Here is a 14,563-nt window from a genome sequence, read left to right as displayed (position 1 = left end):
TGTGGAAGGAAGCAGCCTGAGGGGGATCTCATCAATGGTGAGACAGCTGGGATGGAAAGAAGAACTATGCCATGGGACAGAGACACAAACCAACGTGGAACCCAAGCTCTGATGGCAAGTATGGCACCACTGGCACCACTGATGCTGGGGGCAGGCACTGGGGAAGTCCCTGACTGCACTCAGCAGCAGAGGGGAGACAGATTCAGGAGCTGGATTCTGGAACTGGATTCAGGAGCACAGGGATTGGGATGGAAGGCAGAAGGGACAGAGCCCTCCTGGGTACACCAGGAGGGAAGAAGAGGCTGGACCCTGGGGATGCCTCAGCTTACTCCTGAAGATGCCCTCCATCCCAGCTGGCTTAGTTTCCTTCCCACCCCATCAGCCTCTCTCCCTTTTCCCTTTTTCTTCCTTTTGGGAGGCCAGAGGGGGCTCATGGAGAGCCTCATCTGTCTGGTGGCCCTAACCCTTCCCACACCCTCATGATGCATCAAACCACTCTGAAATCTTGACTGAGCTGCCAGCAAGTTTGTTTTGATAGAGTGTGACTCGCTGTAAAGTTAAGACTCACTTTGCTACTCCTCAGGAAACTGCTTTCTGCTCCTGAGACTCGAGGGCTCTGTGGTGTTAAAGGCTGGAAGGAGTTTCCTGCAGAGCCCGGCTGCCTCTCAAGAGAGCTCTCAGCACTGCACCTAACCCAATTCAAGGAGAAGAAAATCAACAGCAAGAAGACCATGAGGATTCACCTGAGTCTGGGGAAGCTGTCACACTTGGTAGCCAGCTTTCAGAGTAAGTTTTAAGAGTTTAAACCACAAAGTTGTGGGTAGAGTTTCCAGTGAGCTTCCCAGGGTTGGCATTTCAGGGCTGAGAGGGTTGGGTGGTTTTTAGCCACCCAGTGAAAAGGGAGAAGCAGCAAATCACACACATAGAACCATAGGATCAGTAAGGTTGGAAAAGACCTCAAAGGTCATCAAGCCCAGGATCTAGGCAGGAAATTTCCACCATCCCTGACCACTTTGGACAGAAATCCTTACACAGCTTGTTAAGCTTCAGCCCCACAAAATGCCCATCTGAAGGTAAGGAAGGTAGTTCAGACTTACAAGGAAATAGATGCAGGTGGGATTGTAAGCCACCAGTGAAACTTCAGTTTAATGTGGTATCCAAACCCCACATCTGAGTACCCCAGCTGCAGCTGGACTCCAGCATGAAGGAGTTGTTCTCTTATGACAGAAAGGCTCAGGCTGGAAAGGGCCTCAGAGATCATCTACTCCAACCCCCCCTGCCATGGGGAGGCTTTGCCACAGAGCCTCTGCCCTTCCAGCTCTCTCAACATCCAGGCTGCTGCGTGCTGCCGCATGTCAGACAAGGAGAATGTGGCCTGGAGATGCCAGATATGTGTGGCTGGCAGATTTGCAAGTTCTCTGAACAGCAGCTAAGAACAGCTTGGAATCCAAAAAGCCTGTTGGCTTTGAGCAGTGTTCACACTTTAATTACTCTTGGGAGAAAAGCAGAGCTAAGCTATGGAGTAATGCAGGGCTGCTGCAAACACTTCTCTGTGTTAACCATCCTCATTTTAGCTCCAGCTGCTCTCAAAATACACTTTTACACACTCCTGGTGGTGCACACTACCTCTTCATGGAATCATAGAATGGCAGAGGCTAGAAGGGGCCTCTGGAGATCATCCAGTCCAGGATGATCTGCTCCAGCTGGGCACCCCCAGCAGCTTGCCCAGCAGCACAGTGCCCAGGGTGGGTTGGAAGCTCTCCACACCAGGAGACTCCACAACCTCTCTGGGCAGCCTGATCCAGGCCTCCAGCACTCTCATACCAAACAACTTTCTCCTCCTGCTCACATGGAACCTCCTGGGTGCCACTTAGTGCCCAGTGCCCCTTGGCCAGTCCCTGGGCACCTCTGGCAAGAGCCTGGCCTCCTGCCCCCCAGCCTTTAGGTCCTGCTGAGCACTGCTCAGATCCCCTCTCAAGCCCTGCCCCTTTGGACTCTCTTCTCTCACACCAAACAAGTTTCCCCTCCTGTTTGGATGGAACCTCCTGGGCTCCAGATTGTGCCCATTGCTCCTTGTCCTGCCCCTGGGCACCACTGGCACCACTGAAAAGAGCCTGGCCCCTTCTTCTTGACACCCACCCTTCAGATATTTATAGACATTAATAAGATCCCCTCTGGGGCTGCTCTGCTCCAGGTGAGACAGCCCCAGGGCTCTCAACCTTTCCTCATCAGTTCCAAACCCTTCATCATCCTTGCAGCCTCCACTGGACTCTCTCCAGTAGTTCCCTGTCCCGATGGAGCTGGGGAGTCCTGACCTGCACACAACACTCCAGATGTGGCCTCCCCAGGGCAGGGCAGAGCAGAGGGGAAGGAGAACCTCTTCAGAGGGGATAAAACACGATCACAGAATCACGGAACATTCAGGCTGCAAAAGACCTTCAGGAAACAACGATAAAGGATGGTAAAGCACGACCAGATTTTACCGAGGAACCAAGCCCAGCTCTCACAAAACACTTCCACCTCAGCTTAGACATATTCAAACCAAAACACAAACCCAGCAGCCCCGAGGAGCTGCCTTTCTTCAGGGCAATCCACAGACACCAGAGCCAGCATCCCCTGCGGGGAGGTGGCCGCAGGGGCAGCAGCAGCATCCCCTGCGGGGAGGTGGCCGCAGGGGCAGCAGCAGCATCCCCTGCGGGGAGGTGGCTGCAGGAGGCAGCAGCAGCATCCCCTGCGGGGAGGTGGCTGCAGGAGGCAGCAGCTGCTCCTGGCCTCCTGCAGAGTCCTGGTGCCCCACGGGGCTAGTTCCCCCCACATCCCAGACGCTGCCAGCATTCGGTCCTCAGAGGGAAAGGGGAACGGGGCCGGCAACGCTCAAGGAATAGTAATTAATAAGGGCTGTAAGAAGCGGCGGCGGCTCTCTGGCTCCACGCACATGGCAGGAAGGAAGGGATCCGGCCCCAGGGAGCCCCGGGCTGCCTGGGGAAGGGTGGACACACACCCGAGCGGGGCAGGCACCGACCTGGCGAGAGCTGCTGCTGCTGCTGCTGCTGCTGCTGCTGCTGCGCTGCTCCGGGGATCCGGCCGGGCGCGCCCGGCGCCGCTCACCTCCCGCCGCCGCCGCCGCTACCGGAGCGCGCTTTGTCCTCCTGGAAGACGCTGCGGACAAGGAGCGGGTTACGATCCCGCAGCCCCTGCGCCGGTGGCTGCTCGGGAGGGAGACAAGGAAGGAGCAGGCCGAGGAGCGAGCCGAGCCGAGCCGAGCCGAGCCGAGCCGAGCCGAGCCGAGCCGAGCCGAGCCGAGCCGAGCTCCTGCCGGCCGCCGCTGCCGCCGCCGCCGCCCCTCCTCCTGCCCCCGCCGCAGCCGTTAGCGGCCGCAGCGGCGGGGGCCGAGCGCCCTCTGCGGGCAGGCGACGGTGCGAGCAGGCGCGGGGCTGGCAGGGGGCCGGTTGCGGAGGCAGGTGGGAGATGTCCACCCCTGGAAACGTGCAAGGAGGCAGAATGAGCGGCTGGGACTCGACGATCTTGGATGCCTTCGTCAGTCTCAGCGGTTCCATGGTTCTAGGAGACCTTTAAGATCATAGAGTCCAAGAGTGACCCCAGCGCTGCCTGCTCAGCACCACACCATGGCCCTCAGCACCACAGCTCCAGGGCTCTGAAACCCCTCTAGGGATGGAGACTCCACCACTGTCCTGGGCAGTCTGGGCAACCTCTTGGGGCAGAAATTGTTCCTCATGGCCAACCTAAACCTCCCCTGGGGAAACTTGAGGCCATTTCCTCTCCTCCTATCTCTTTTCTTTGGGAGCAGAGCCCAACCCTCCCCTGGCTGCAGCCTCCTCTCAGGGAGCTGTAGAGAGCAATGAGGTCTCCCTCAGCCTCCTCCTCTCCAGGCTGAATGCCCCCAGGTTCCTCAGCTGCTCCTCCCTAGCCCTGTTCTCCAGACCCTTCCCCAGCCTTGCTGGACACACTTCAACTCCTCCACATCCTTCATGGACTGAGAGCCTCAAAACTGAACCCAGGATTCGAGGTTCAGCCCCAGCAGTGCTGGCAGATGTAACAGTCTGGACAGGACTGTGAGCATCCTGCTCTGGCTGCAGATGTCCCTGCTGACTGCACAGGGGAGTTGGGTTACAAGACCTTTAAAGGTCCCTCCCAACCCAAGCCAGGCTGGGATGCTGTCAGTGGTGCTGATCCTCTTTTCCACAAGAGCATTGCTTGCAGCCTTGTGTATTTCATGTGCAGAGTGACTGCTAGGAGAAACAGAGGCACAGGATCCTCTTGGTTGGCAAGAGGAGCTGTTCAAGAAAGGTGTGGCCATGGCACTTGGGAAGTGGTTTAATGGTCATTGTAGTGTTGGGTTGCTGGTTGGACTGCATGAGCTTAGAGGTCATTTCAACCCAAACAATTCTGTTAGACTAGACTAAACTAGACTAGACTAGACTAGACTAGACTAGACTAGACTAGAATAGACCAGGTTGGAAAATACCTTTGAGGTCATCAAGTCCAACCTCTCACCCAACACCATCTAAACAACTAAACCGTGGCACCAGGTGCCTCATCCAGGCTCTTCCTAAACACCTCCAGTGATGGTGACTCCACCACCTCCCTGGGCAGCACATCCCAATGGCCAGTCTCTCTTTCTATGAAGAACTTCTTGCTAACATCCAGCCTAAACATCCCCTGGCACAGCATGAGACTGTGTCCTCTTGTTCTATGATTCTTCCATGTTTTACACAGTCCCAGCATGGTGAAGGTTGGAAGGGACCTCTGGAGCTCCCCCAGCCCCAGCTCCAGCAGGGCACCCCCAGCAGCTTGCCCAGCAGCACAGTGCCCAGGGGGGGTTGGAAGCTCTACACACCAGGAGACTCCACAACCTCTCTGGGCAGCCTGCTCCAGGCCTCCAGCAGCCTCACACCAAACAACTTTCTCCTCCTGCTCACATGGAACCTCCTGGCTGCCACTTTGTGCCCCTTGGCCTGTCCCTGGGCAGCACTGACAAGACTCTGGCCCCATGTTTTAATCTGATCAGTAATGACAGTCAGTGAAGCTGGGGAGGGGCTTTTGAGAGTGTCAGGGAGGGACAGGACTGGGGGGGATGGAGCAGAACTGGAAGTGGAGAGATTGAGATTGGATGTGAGGAAGAAGTTGTTCCCCAGGAGGGTGGTGAGAGCCTGGCACAGGCTGCCCAGGGAGGTGGTGGAAGCCTCCTGCCTGGAGGTGTTTGCAGCCAGGCTGGAGGTGGCTGTGAGCAACCTGCTGTGGGGTGAGGTGTCCCTGCCCATGGCAGGGGCTGGGGCTGGCTGAGCCTTGAGCTCCCTTCCAAGCCTGGCAGCTGTGTGATTCAATGATCTGTGCTAGAAGGAGAGCCTAATGATCAATCTTTGTGGGATGTGTACTTTTGGACATGAATATTTAAAAGCCTTTTGATAGGAAGGAAAGAATTTCCTGCATTTTTAATCCAGTTTTACTTCTCTTTCTCCTCACAGAGGCTGAGCCTGGCTGTGGTGTCTGCAGCCTGGCTAATTAACACGGGGCTGGGGGGATGGTTAAAGGCAGGCTCCGGCTAGCTGCATTGTTCCTGTTTAATTGCCGCTCAAGCCACGTTGCAGGCTTGGCTTTGGCAGCTGAGCAGCGCTTGTCTGGCAGGGTGAAGCTCCTCGTTTGTGGCCATGGGGCTCAGCTGGTGTCGATGAGCAAAAGGCAAGCAGGCTGGGGAGGTTTCCCGTGGCACACAGCCTTGGGGAAGGAAGAGGTTCTGTGGGGTGGAGGCACAAAATGCTTTGGGTTGGAGGGGATCTTCAAAAGTCCAGCACATCCCAAGCCTTGCAACAGCTGGGCTGAGGTGCTCAGGTGGTGCCTGTGGTTGCAGAGCTTGCTGGCTGGGGTCTCCTCACCTGTGTAAGTAAAGCTGGGCTTGCTGGCAGGAGAAGGAGGGAGCAGGCTGGAAGGAGCCACCTGCACTGTAGGAGGGGCTGGAATGCAGAGGGCTCATCTCCTACACCTCCCCTAAAGAAAAGTCTTCTTGCTGTAAGCAACCCATGTGGTACCTAACCCAGAACTGGCCTGAAGCTGGGCAGTACCTGGAGAGCTCATACAGGCAGCTGGAGAGGGTAAAACCATCCACGGATGCTCCTCACAGGTGAGGAAGGTGAACAACATTTGATCAAAGGGACAATGAAACCTGGGAAGTGGTTGTGGTCTGAGGGCACTGATAGTGCTTGATGGACCTGAGCAGCCTCACCTGGAGCCTCCACTCACACCTGCCCCAGCTCAGCTCCAGATGGAGTCCCTCAGCCCTATATAAACCTCAGACTGAAGCTGATCTTAGCAGTTTGGCTCCTGGATGGACCTTTCATAGGAAGGTTTCACAGCTACCCCTGGATCATAGAATGCAGGAGTTTGGCAGAGATCTCCACAGACTGATTCCAACCCTGCTGCAAAGCAGACCCCCTTTGGAGGGACTTTGGAGCTGTGTTGCATCCTCCTCACCAGCTCCTGCCTCTGGCCTTGCCTGCTCTTGCTGGACTCCATGGATGTGTTTGGACTTGCTTCAGTGCTTGACTCTCCTGGCACCAGGAGCTCTGCACACAGCTCTGCAAGGGGAAACGCTGCTGGTGAGGGCACTGCCTGTGCCAAGACTTCTCTCTCTCTCTGCTCATGGCTTGGGTTGCTTTGAGGACTCCAGTTTAAGGAGGTTTGAGTGTTTTAAGGTCAAGCCCTCAGGTACTGAACCTGTGAATGTAAGGATGCTGCTGGTTAGATGCAATCTGTTGACCTCAAAGGAAAGGCTGAGAGAGCTGAGGCTGGTTTGGTCTTGAGAGGGGCTCTGAGGCATGTCTGAGGGGTGGGTGTCAGGATGGAGGGGCCAAGCTCTGTTGGTGGTGCCCAGGGATGGGGCAAGGGGCACAAACTGGAACCCAGGAGGCTCTACCTCAGCATGAGAAGATAATTGTTTGGTGTGAGGGTGCTGGAAGCCTGGAGCAGGCTGCCCAGACAGGTGGTGGAGTCTCTGTCACTGGAGACTTTCCAAACCCACCAGGGTGTGTTCCTGGGTGACCCTGCTCTGGCAGGGGGGTTGGACCCCAGGATCTCCAGAGGTCCCTTCCAAGCCATGCTGTGATTGTAACATTTAACAATTAAGTGCTATTAATCCCAGGACAGAAGAAACAGCAACTTCCAAGTGGGTGTCTAAATCCCTTTAGAAATCCTTTCACCTCAACAGGAGCAGAAACTTCTTCCAGTGAGGGTGACAGAGCCCTGGAGCAGGCTGCCCAGGGGGGTTGTGGAGCTGCCTCCTCTGGAGACATTCAAAACCTGCCTGGATGCATTCCTGTGAGGACTACCCTGGGTGACCTTGTTCTGGCAGGGGGGAACTCCCCTGGATGATCTCTGGAGGTCCCTTCCCATCTCTAATATTCTGTGAGGGGAAACAAACAAACAAAACCCAATCCAGAACCACAGAATTGCCAGGGCTGGAAGGGAGCTCAGGGCTCAGCCAGCCCCAGCCCCCTGCCATGGGCAGGGACACCTCACCCCACAGCAGGTTGCTCACAGCCACCTCCAGCCTGGCTGCAAACACCTCCAGGCAGGAGGCTGCCACCACCTCCCTGGGCAGCCTGTGCCAGGCTCTCACCACCCTCCTGGGGAACAACTTCTTCCTCACAGCCAATCTCAATCTCCCCACTTCTAGTTCTGCTCCTTCCCCCCCAGTCCTATCCCTCCCTGACACCCAGAGACTGATCCAGGCCAGTTGCTGCCTTCCTTCCTGCAAGGAACAGCTCTCCTGTGTCACAAAGTGCAGCTTATGACGTCCACTTAAAAATAACTAACTAAAAGGATTCAAGAGAAGCCAACGTGGTGAAAGAGAGCCCAATTAGCTCAGCAATGCAAAGGACACTAACAAGTGGTGTGCAGCATTAGATATTTATGGCTACTATTTGGTTCTGCTGTCACAGAATGAAAATGAATAATGCATTAGCCCCACAAGTTGTCATTAAGTGAATTTTCTTCCCTTGCCTTGCCATTAAAGCAAACTCCTTGCTCTGGAGAGATGCTGAGCTGCTCAAATGTGTCCAGAGAAGGGCAACAAAGCTGGGGAGGGGTCTGGAGCACAGCCCTGTGAGAAGAGGCTGAGGGAGCTGGGGTTGCTTAGCCTGCAGAAGAGGAGGCTCAGGGGAGACCTTACTGCTCTCTCCAACTCCCTGAAGGGAGGTTGTAGCCAGGTGGGGGTTGGGCTCTTCTCCCAGGCAGCCAGCACCAGAACAAGAGGACACAGTCTCAAGCTGTGCCAGAGGAGGTTTAGGCTGGAGGTGAGGAAGAAATTCTTCTCGGCAAGAGAGATTGGCCACTGGGATGTGCTGCCCAGGGAGGTGGTGGAGTCACCATCCCTGGAGGTGTTTAAGCAGAGCCTGACTGAGGCACTTGGTGCCATGGTTGAGTTGATTGGATGGTGTTGGGTGAGAGGTTGGACTGGATGACCTCAAAGGTCTTTTCCAACCTGGTTAATTCTGTGTTTCTGGATGCATCACATTAACCCTTTCCTGGCAGCACAGAGGGGGTGAAGGTACCAGGAGGCTGCAAAAGTGAGGCTGGAGAAGGGTCTGGAAAGCAGGGCTGGGGAGAAGCAGCTGAGGGACCTGGGGGTGCTCAGCCTGGAGAAAAGGAGGCTGAGGGAGACCTCATTGCTTTCTCCAACTCCCTAAAAGGAGGCTGGAGCCAGGTAGGGGTTGGCCTCTTCTCCCAGGGAACAAGGGATAGGATGAGAGTAAACAGCCTCAAGTTGTAGCAGGGGAGGTTTAGGTTGGAAATTAGAAGCCATTTCTTCACTAAAAGGATTCTGCAATGCTGGCCCAGGCTGCCCAGGCAGGTGGTTGGATCCCCATCCCTGGAGGGCTTTCAAAGCTGTGTAGATGTGGTGCTGAGGGACTTGGGTTAGCTCCAGCCCTGGTGGAGTTGGGGAGCAGTTGGATTCAATTTTAGAGGTCTTCTCCCAGTAAACCAGCTTTATGGCTCTCTGAGGTGTGATACATGGAACTGATAGTGGAGATTGATGCCATGTCTTTCCTTGCCTGACTTCCTGTCCTTGCAAGGAGAGAGCAACATCCACTTACAGATGAGGAAGACTAAAGGGGCAATCTGACATGATGGAGAAAAGTTATTCAGAGTTGATATGAGAATTTCAGGCTCAGCCTTGTCCCACAAGCCCTGCTGAGAGGGGAAAAAAACACCACCAAAACTCTAATGCATTTGGATGAGAATCATATACTCATAGAACTGCCAGGCTTGGAAGGGAGCTCAAGGCTCAGCCAGCCCCAGCCCCCTGCCATGGGCAGGGACACCTCACACCACACCAGGTTGCTCACAGCCACCTCCAGCCTGGCTGCAAACACCTCCAGGCAGGAGGCTGCCAGCAGCTCCCTGGGCAGCCTGTGCCAGGCTCTCACCACCCTCCTGGGGAACAACTTCTTCCTCACAGCCAATCTCAGTCTCCCCATTTCTAGTTTTGCTCCATCCCCCCAGTCCTATCCCTCCCTGACACCCTCCAAAGTCCCTCCCCAGCTTTCCTGTAGCCCCCTGCAGATCCTGGAAGGCCACAATGAGGTCACCTGGGAGCCTTCTCCTCTCCAGCCTGCACAACCCCAGCTCCCTCAGTCTGTCCTCACAGCAGAGCAGCTCCAGCCCTCTGCTCCTCCTCCTGGCCCTGCTCTGGACACCTTCCAGCCCCTCCAGAGCCTTCCTGGCACAGAGGCTCCAGCACTGGACACAGAGCTCCAGGTTTTATGAATGCCCTAGATTAAAGATGACTCCAGGCTGGCTGTGAAATTAATAGAGCTATCAACCCCCTTCCACTGTCAGTCTACAACCACTGTTAATTATTTACAAGCAGGCTTCTGCAGGAGGAGCACTGTGGCTGTCAGCGTGGTGCTTAGGGGAGCAAAGAAGCTTTGGCTGGAAGAGAGGATGACTCATGGAGGCTAAATGCACTGAATGGGGAATATTCCCTTTTTCCCCCCAATTAGCTGGGTGGGAGAACAATAGCCTGGCTCTTTGCTAACGAGATGTTTGTGTTCTACCAAGCCTCAACCAAAACAAATATGTTCAGGGCTTTGTTTAAACCAAGGGGAGAAGGAATTCCTGCTGGAAGGAAAGTTAAACCCCAAGGGGTTTGGTTGGGTTGGGTTTGGGGTTGTGTTGTTTGTTTTTCTCCAGGATGGAGGGAAAACTCTTTCCTAAGTTCAGATCTGCCTTTGCAGAGAGTGGAATGGATCTTCAGTAGCAGCCTGGCTGGAGGGAACCCTCAGCCAGTTTGCTGATCAGGCAGCACTGGGAGGAGTGGCTGACACCCCCCAGGCTGTGCTGCCTTCAGCCGGACCTGGCCAGGCTGAGAGCTGGGGGGGGAGAGGAATCTCAGGAGGTGCAACCAGGGCAAGGGTAGAGTCCTGCAGCTAGGGAGGAACAACCTCCTGCAGCAGCACAGGGGAGAGGGGACCTGCTGGAAAGGACCTGGGAGTGCTGGGGGACAAGATGATCATCATGAGCTGGCAGTGTGCCCTTTTGGCCAAGAAGGCCAACAGTGGAGGGTGTTAGGAAGAGTGTGGTCAGCAGGTGTGGTGGGTTAACGACCTTTTCTGAAAACAAAGCTGGGTGGAGGGCTTGCCGTACTTTACCCTCCCTGCGGGGCGATTTCCCCTAGGAAGCTGAGTCTGTTCCACTCCCCCCTCCCTGCCCAGCTAGGGTATAAAAGCAGGACATCATAGCTGTTGGCCTTTCCTTTTGGCTCCTGCCTCTGCTGGATGAGAGCTGCTGCAGCTGCCCTCCTGCTCCTCAGCCACATGGCCGGACCTGATCCTTCTCCCTGCTGCCTCCACACCTCCTCAGAGAGAGACTGGTTTTGTATTATTCTTTCTTGTCCCCTTCCCATCCATCCTTGTTCCTTGCCCCTTGTGAACCTTTCCTGTTATTGTTATACAGTTTAAAGAAAATTCTTCACCTCTCTACTTCCAAGCTGACTCCAGATTATTGTTTTGTGGATCTGCTCCTTACCCCTTTTTTTTTCCCCCCTCTCTTTGGGGAGAGGAGGGGAAGTGGGGGAGAGATTCTCAACCTTTCCCCTATCTGGGCTTTCAACTCCCAGCTAAGGCTCAAACCATTACATTTTTTGGTGCCTCCAACGTGGGGCTTGGAAATTAATCTTGCATTGGGAAAGCAATACTTTGTCTGAAAAAGGGACTGGAAGTAGAGATGGCAATTTTAAAGAACCTGATAGTCCAAGCCTTTGCATGGGTGTTTGGCTGGATCTTTTGGACCCACATCTACAAATTAATAACTTACCATGTGGTGTGGTTAATGATAGAGATGCTGCTCAACTGGACAAAAACTTTACCAATGAAGCTGGGCATGTACCTCTTGAATTCATTGAATTTCACTGTCAGTGGTAATTTTTCTAACATAGGAAATCATCCTGAAGCAGGCTATGAAGCCAATGGTGTAGATAAAAGTGCCTGTGATGGAATATTGCTTTACATTGCAATATACTCCATATGCTTAAATGTAATCCTTATAGGGGCATTTGCTGTGACCGTGTTGGGTGGGGGACAAGCTAACCCATTAAGAGCTCTTTGGAGGGTGACAACACACTCCATTGCACTCTTTAACGACTGGGGGCGTGTCTGCTGTGGGCATTGTAAGCACTCTGTAAACACAAAGAGGGAGGGGTCAGGTTGTAATGAGTGTGCCAGATCTCAGCCTGAGCCCCAGGCACAAGGGTTTGCCCCACCACCAGCAGCTCCACACTTAACCCCTGATGCTCCTGCCAATGCAGTCTCTCTAGCGCCGGTCACCACACGCAGGAAAAGAAGTCAAAAATCATCGCCAAGCACAGATGGTGAGGAAGGAACCTCAGCAGGCCCCAGCACCTCACAGAACCCAGCGGTGGATGACGATGAGTCAGACCAGGAAATAACTGTTACATCGCTGCCCAGAAAGGAACTAAGGCAAACTCGTCTGGACTACGCAAGGAGAGAGGGTGAGCCAATACTAAGCTGGGCCCTGAGATGCTGGGACGAGGGGGTGGACACAGTGGACCGGGATAAGAGGGAGGTGAAGCTTTTAGGCTCCCTGACTCGTGATGCTGGTCTGGACAAAGAGTTAGCCAAACTTGACGGTATACACACTCTCTGGGCCCGGATACTTAATGCCATCAAGAGCCGGTACTGCTCAAGAGATGACCTGCCCTGGGCCCCAGTTAGATGGACAACTATGGAACAGGGCATTCGGTATCTGAGGCAGATGGCTGTGCTGGAAATAATTTATGGGGATGGCCAGCTCCCTTCAGACCCAGATGAGGTGCCCATGAGACGGCCCTTCGTAAAGAAACTCACCCAGGGTGCTCCTCAAAAATATGCTCACACATTAGGAGGGATACTCCTGACTGGACAGGATGGGAGCCCTAAAACTGTCTGTGAGTTTGCCAGTGATTTAAGGGAATATGAGGACAGCGTAAATCAGAAACCCCTGATCTCAGCCATAGAAACTATGGCTAAAGACATTGTCAAAGAGATCAAGACCTCCATGTCTGAACTGAAAAAGGGGAGCGATGCCTCCTTTGCCCCTTCTCCCTCAGAATGGGTCCAGGTTTCGGCAATCAGGAACAGGCCATCTTCCCCTAGGAGGTCACCCCAAGCCAATCGGGGGATGTCAAGGGTGTCTCTGTGGAGGTTCCTCTGTGACCATGGAGAGGACATGGACACCTGGCATAGCCAACCCACCTCTGCCCTCTGGAACAGAGTGCGGGAGCTGCAAGGTGGGCATCACAGGGATAACTCATCCAGGAGAAGGGCTGCCCCAGTTTCCCGGGGTGGTCCCTCTCGCTCAAGAGACACTTCCCCTAGTAACACAGGACCCTGTGACAAGTGTGGGCATCGTCGCCAGCATTAGAGGTGCCCTACCTCCAGCCAGGTGGAGGCCAGGGACAACAGAGTATACTGGGATGTGTATGTAAAATGGCCTGGCACTTCAGAAGCCCTGAAGTACTGAGCTCTGGTGGACACAGAGGCCAACTACACTGCGACAGAGAAGGAAATCCTGGCTGCCTATGAGGGTGTCTGAGTTGCCTCTGAGGTAATTGGGACAGAGTCGCCTCTATTTCTAGCTCCAAGGCTTCCAGTCCTGACCTGGATGTTCAAAGGAAGAGGCTCAACCCCACACCATGCCACAGATGCTACCTGGAGTAAGTGGATGGCCCTGATAACTCAGCGAGCTCAGATGGGGAGCTTCAAACACCCTGGCATAGTGGAAGTGGTCACCAATTGGCCAGAGGGTGCTGACTTGGGAATGCCACCAGAGCAGACAGTGACTCGTGCTGAGGAGGCTCCCCCATACAATGATCTCCCTGATAACGAGAAGGGCTATGCTCTATTTACAGATGGGTCCTGCCGGCTTGTGGGCAGCAAGCGGAGATGGAAGGCAGCTGTCTGGAGCCCGACAAGGCAAGTGGCGGAAGCAAGGGATGGAGAAGGTGAATCCAGTCAGTACGCAGAGGGAAAAGCTGTCCAGCTGGCCCTCGATATAGCAGAACGAGAGAACTGGCCAGTGCTGTACCTCTACACTGACTCCTGGATGGTAGCCAATGCCTTGTGGGGGTGGGTGAAGGAATGGAGGAGGAATGGGTGGCAGAGAAAAGGGAAGCCTCTTTGGGCCGCTGACCTGTGGTAAGACATCGCTGCCCACCAAGGTACGGCACATGGATGCACACGTCCCCAAGAGCAGAGCCACAGAGGAGCACCAGCACAACCACCAAGCAGACCTGGCTGCTAAAATCTCCCAAATAGACTTGGACTGGGAACACAAGGGCAAGCTGTTCTTAGCTCGCTGGGCCCATGACACTTCTGGCCACCAAGGGAGAGATGCCACATACCGGTGGGCTCGGGACAGATCTGTGGACATCTCTATGGAGGCCATCTCACAGGTCATCCATGAGTGTGACATCTGTGCCGCCATCAAGCAGGCCAAGCGTATGAAGCCTCTGTGGTATGGGGGGAGATGGTCAAAATATAAGTACGGAGAGGCCTGGCAGATCGACTACATCACCCTGCCTCGGTCTCACAGCGGCAAGCAGTACGTACTGACCATGGTGGAGGCAAGCACAGGGTGGCTGGAAACCTACCCAGTACCTCATGCCACTGCTCACAACACCATCCTGGGCCTAGAGAGACATGTCCTGTGGAGACACGGCACCCCTGGAAGGATTGAGTCAGACAACGGAACCCACTTCAGGAACCATCTCATAAGGGACTGGGCAAGAGAACATGGGATTGAGTGGATCTACCACATCCCATACCATGCACCAGCTGCAGGGAAGGTCGAGCGCTACAATGGCTTGCTAAAGACCACCCTAAAAGCCATGGGGGGTGGAACCTTCAGGAACTGGGAAAAGCACCTAGCTCAAGCCACTTGGGTAGTGACCAGCAGAGGAGCTGTGAACCGAGCTGGTCCTGCCCAGTCTGACCTGCTGCAAACAGTGGATGGAGATGGAGTTCCTGTGATTGCTGAGAAGAACCTGCTG

The sequence above is a fragment of the Dryobates pubescens genome, chromosome 13, assembly GCF_014839835.1.
Source record: "Dryobates pubescens isolate bDryPub1 chromosome 13, bDryPub1.pri, whole genome shotgun sequence".
NCBI lineage: Eukaryota > Metazoa > Chordata > Aves > Piciformes > Picidae > Dryobates > Dryobates pubescens.
The sequence above is the reverse complement of the archived record's forward strand: the minus strand, read 5'-3'. Positions refer to the sequence as shown.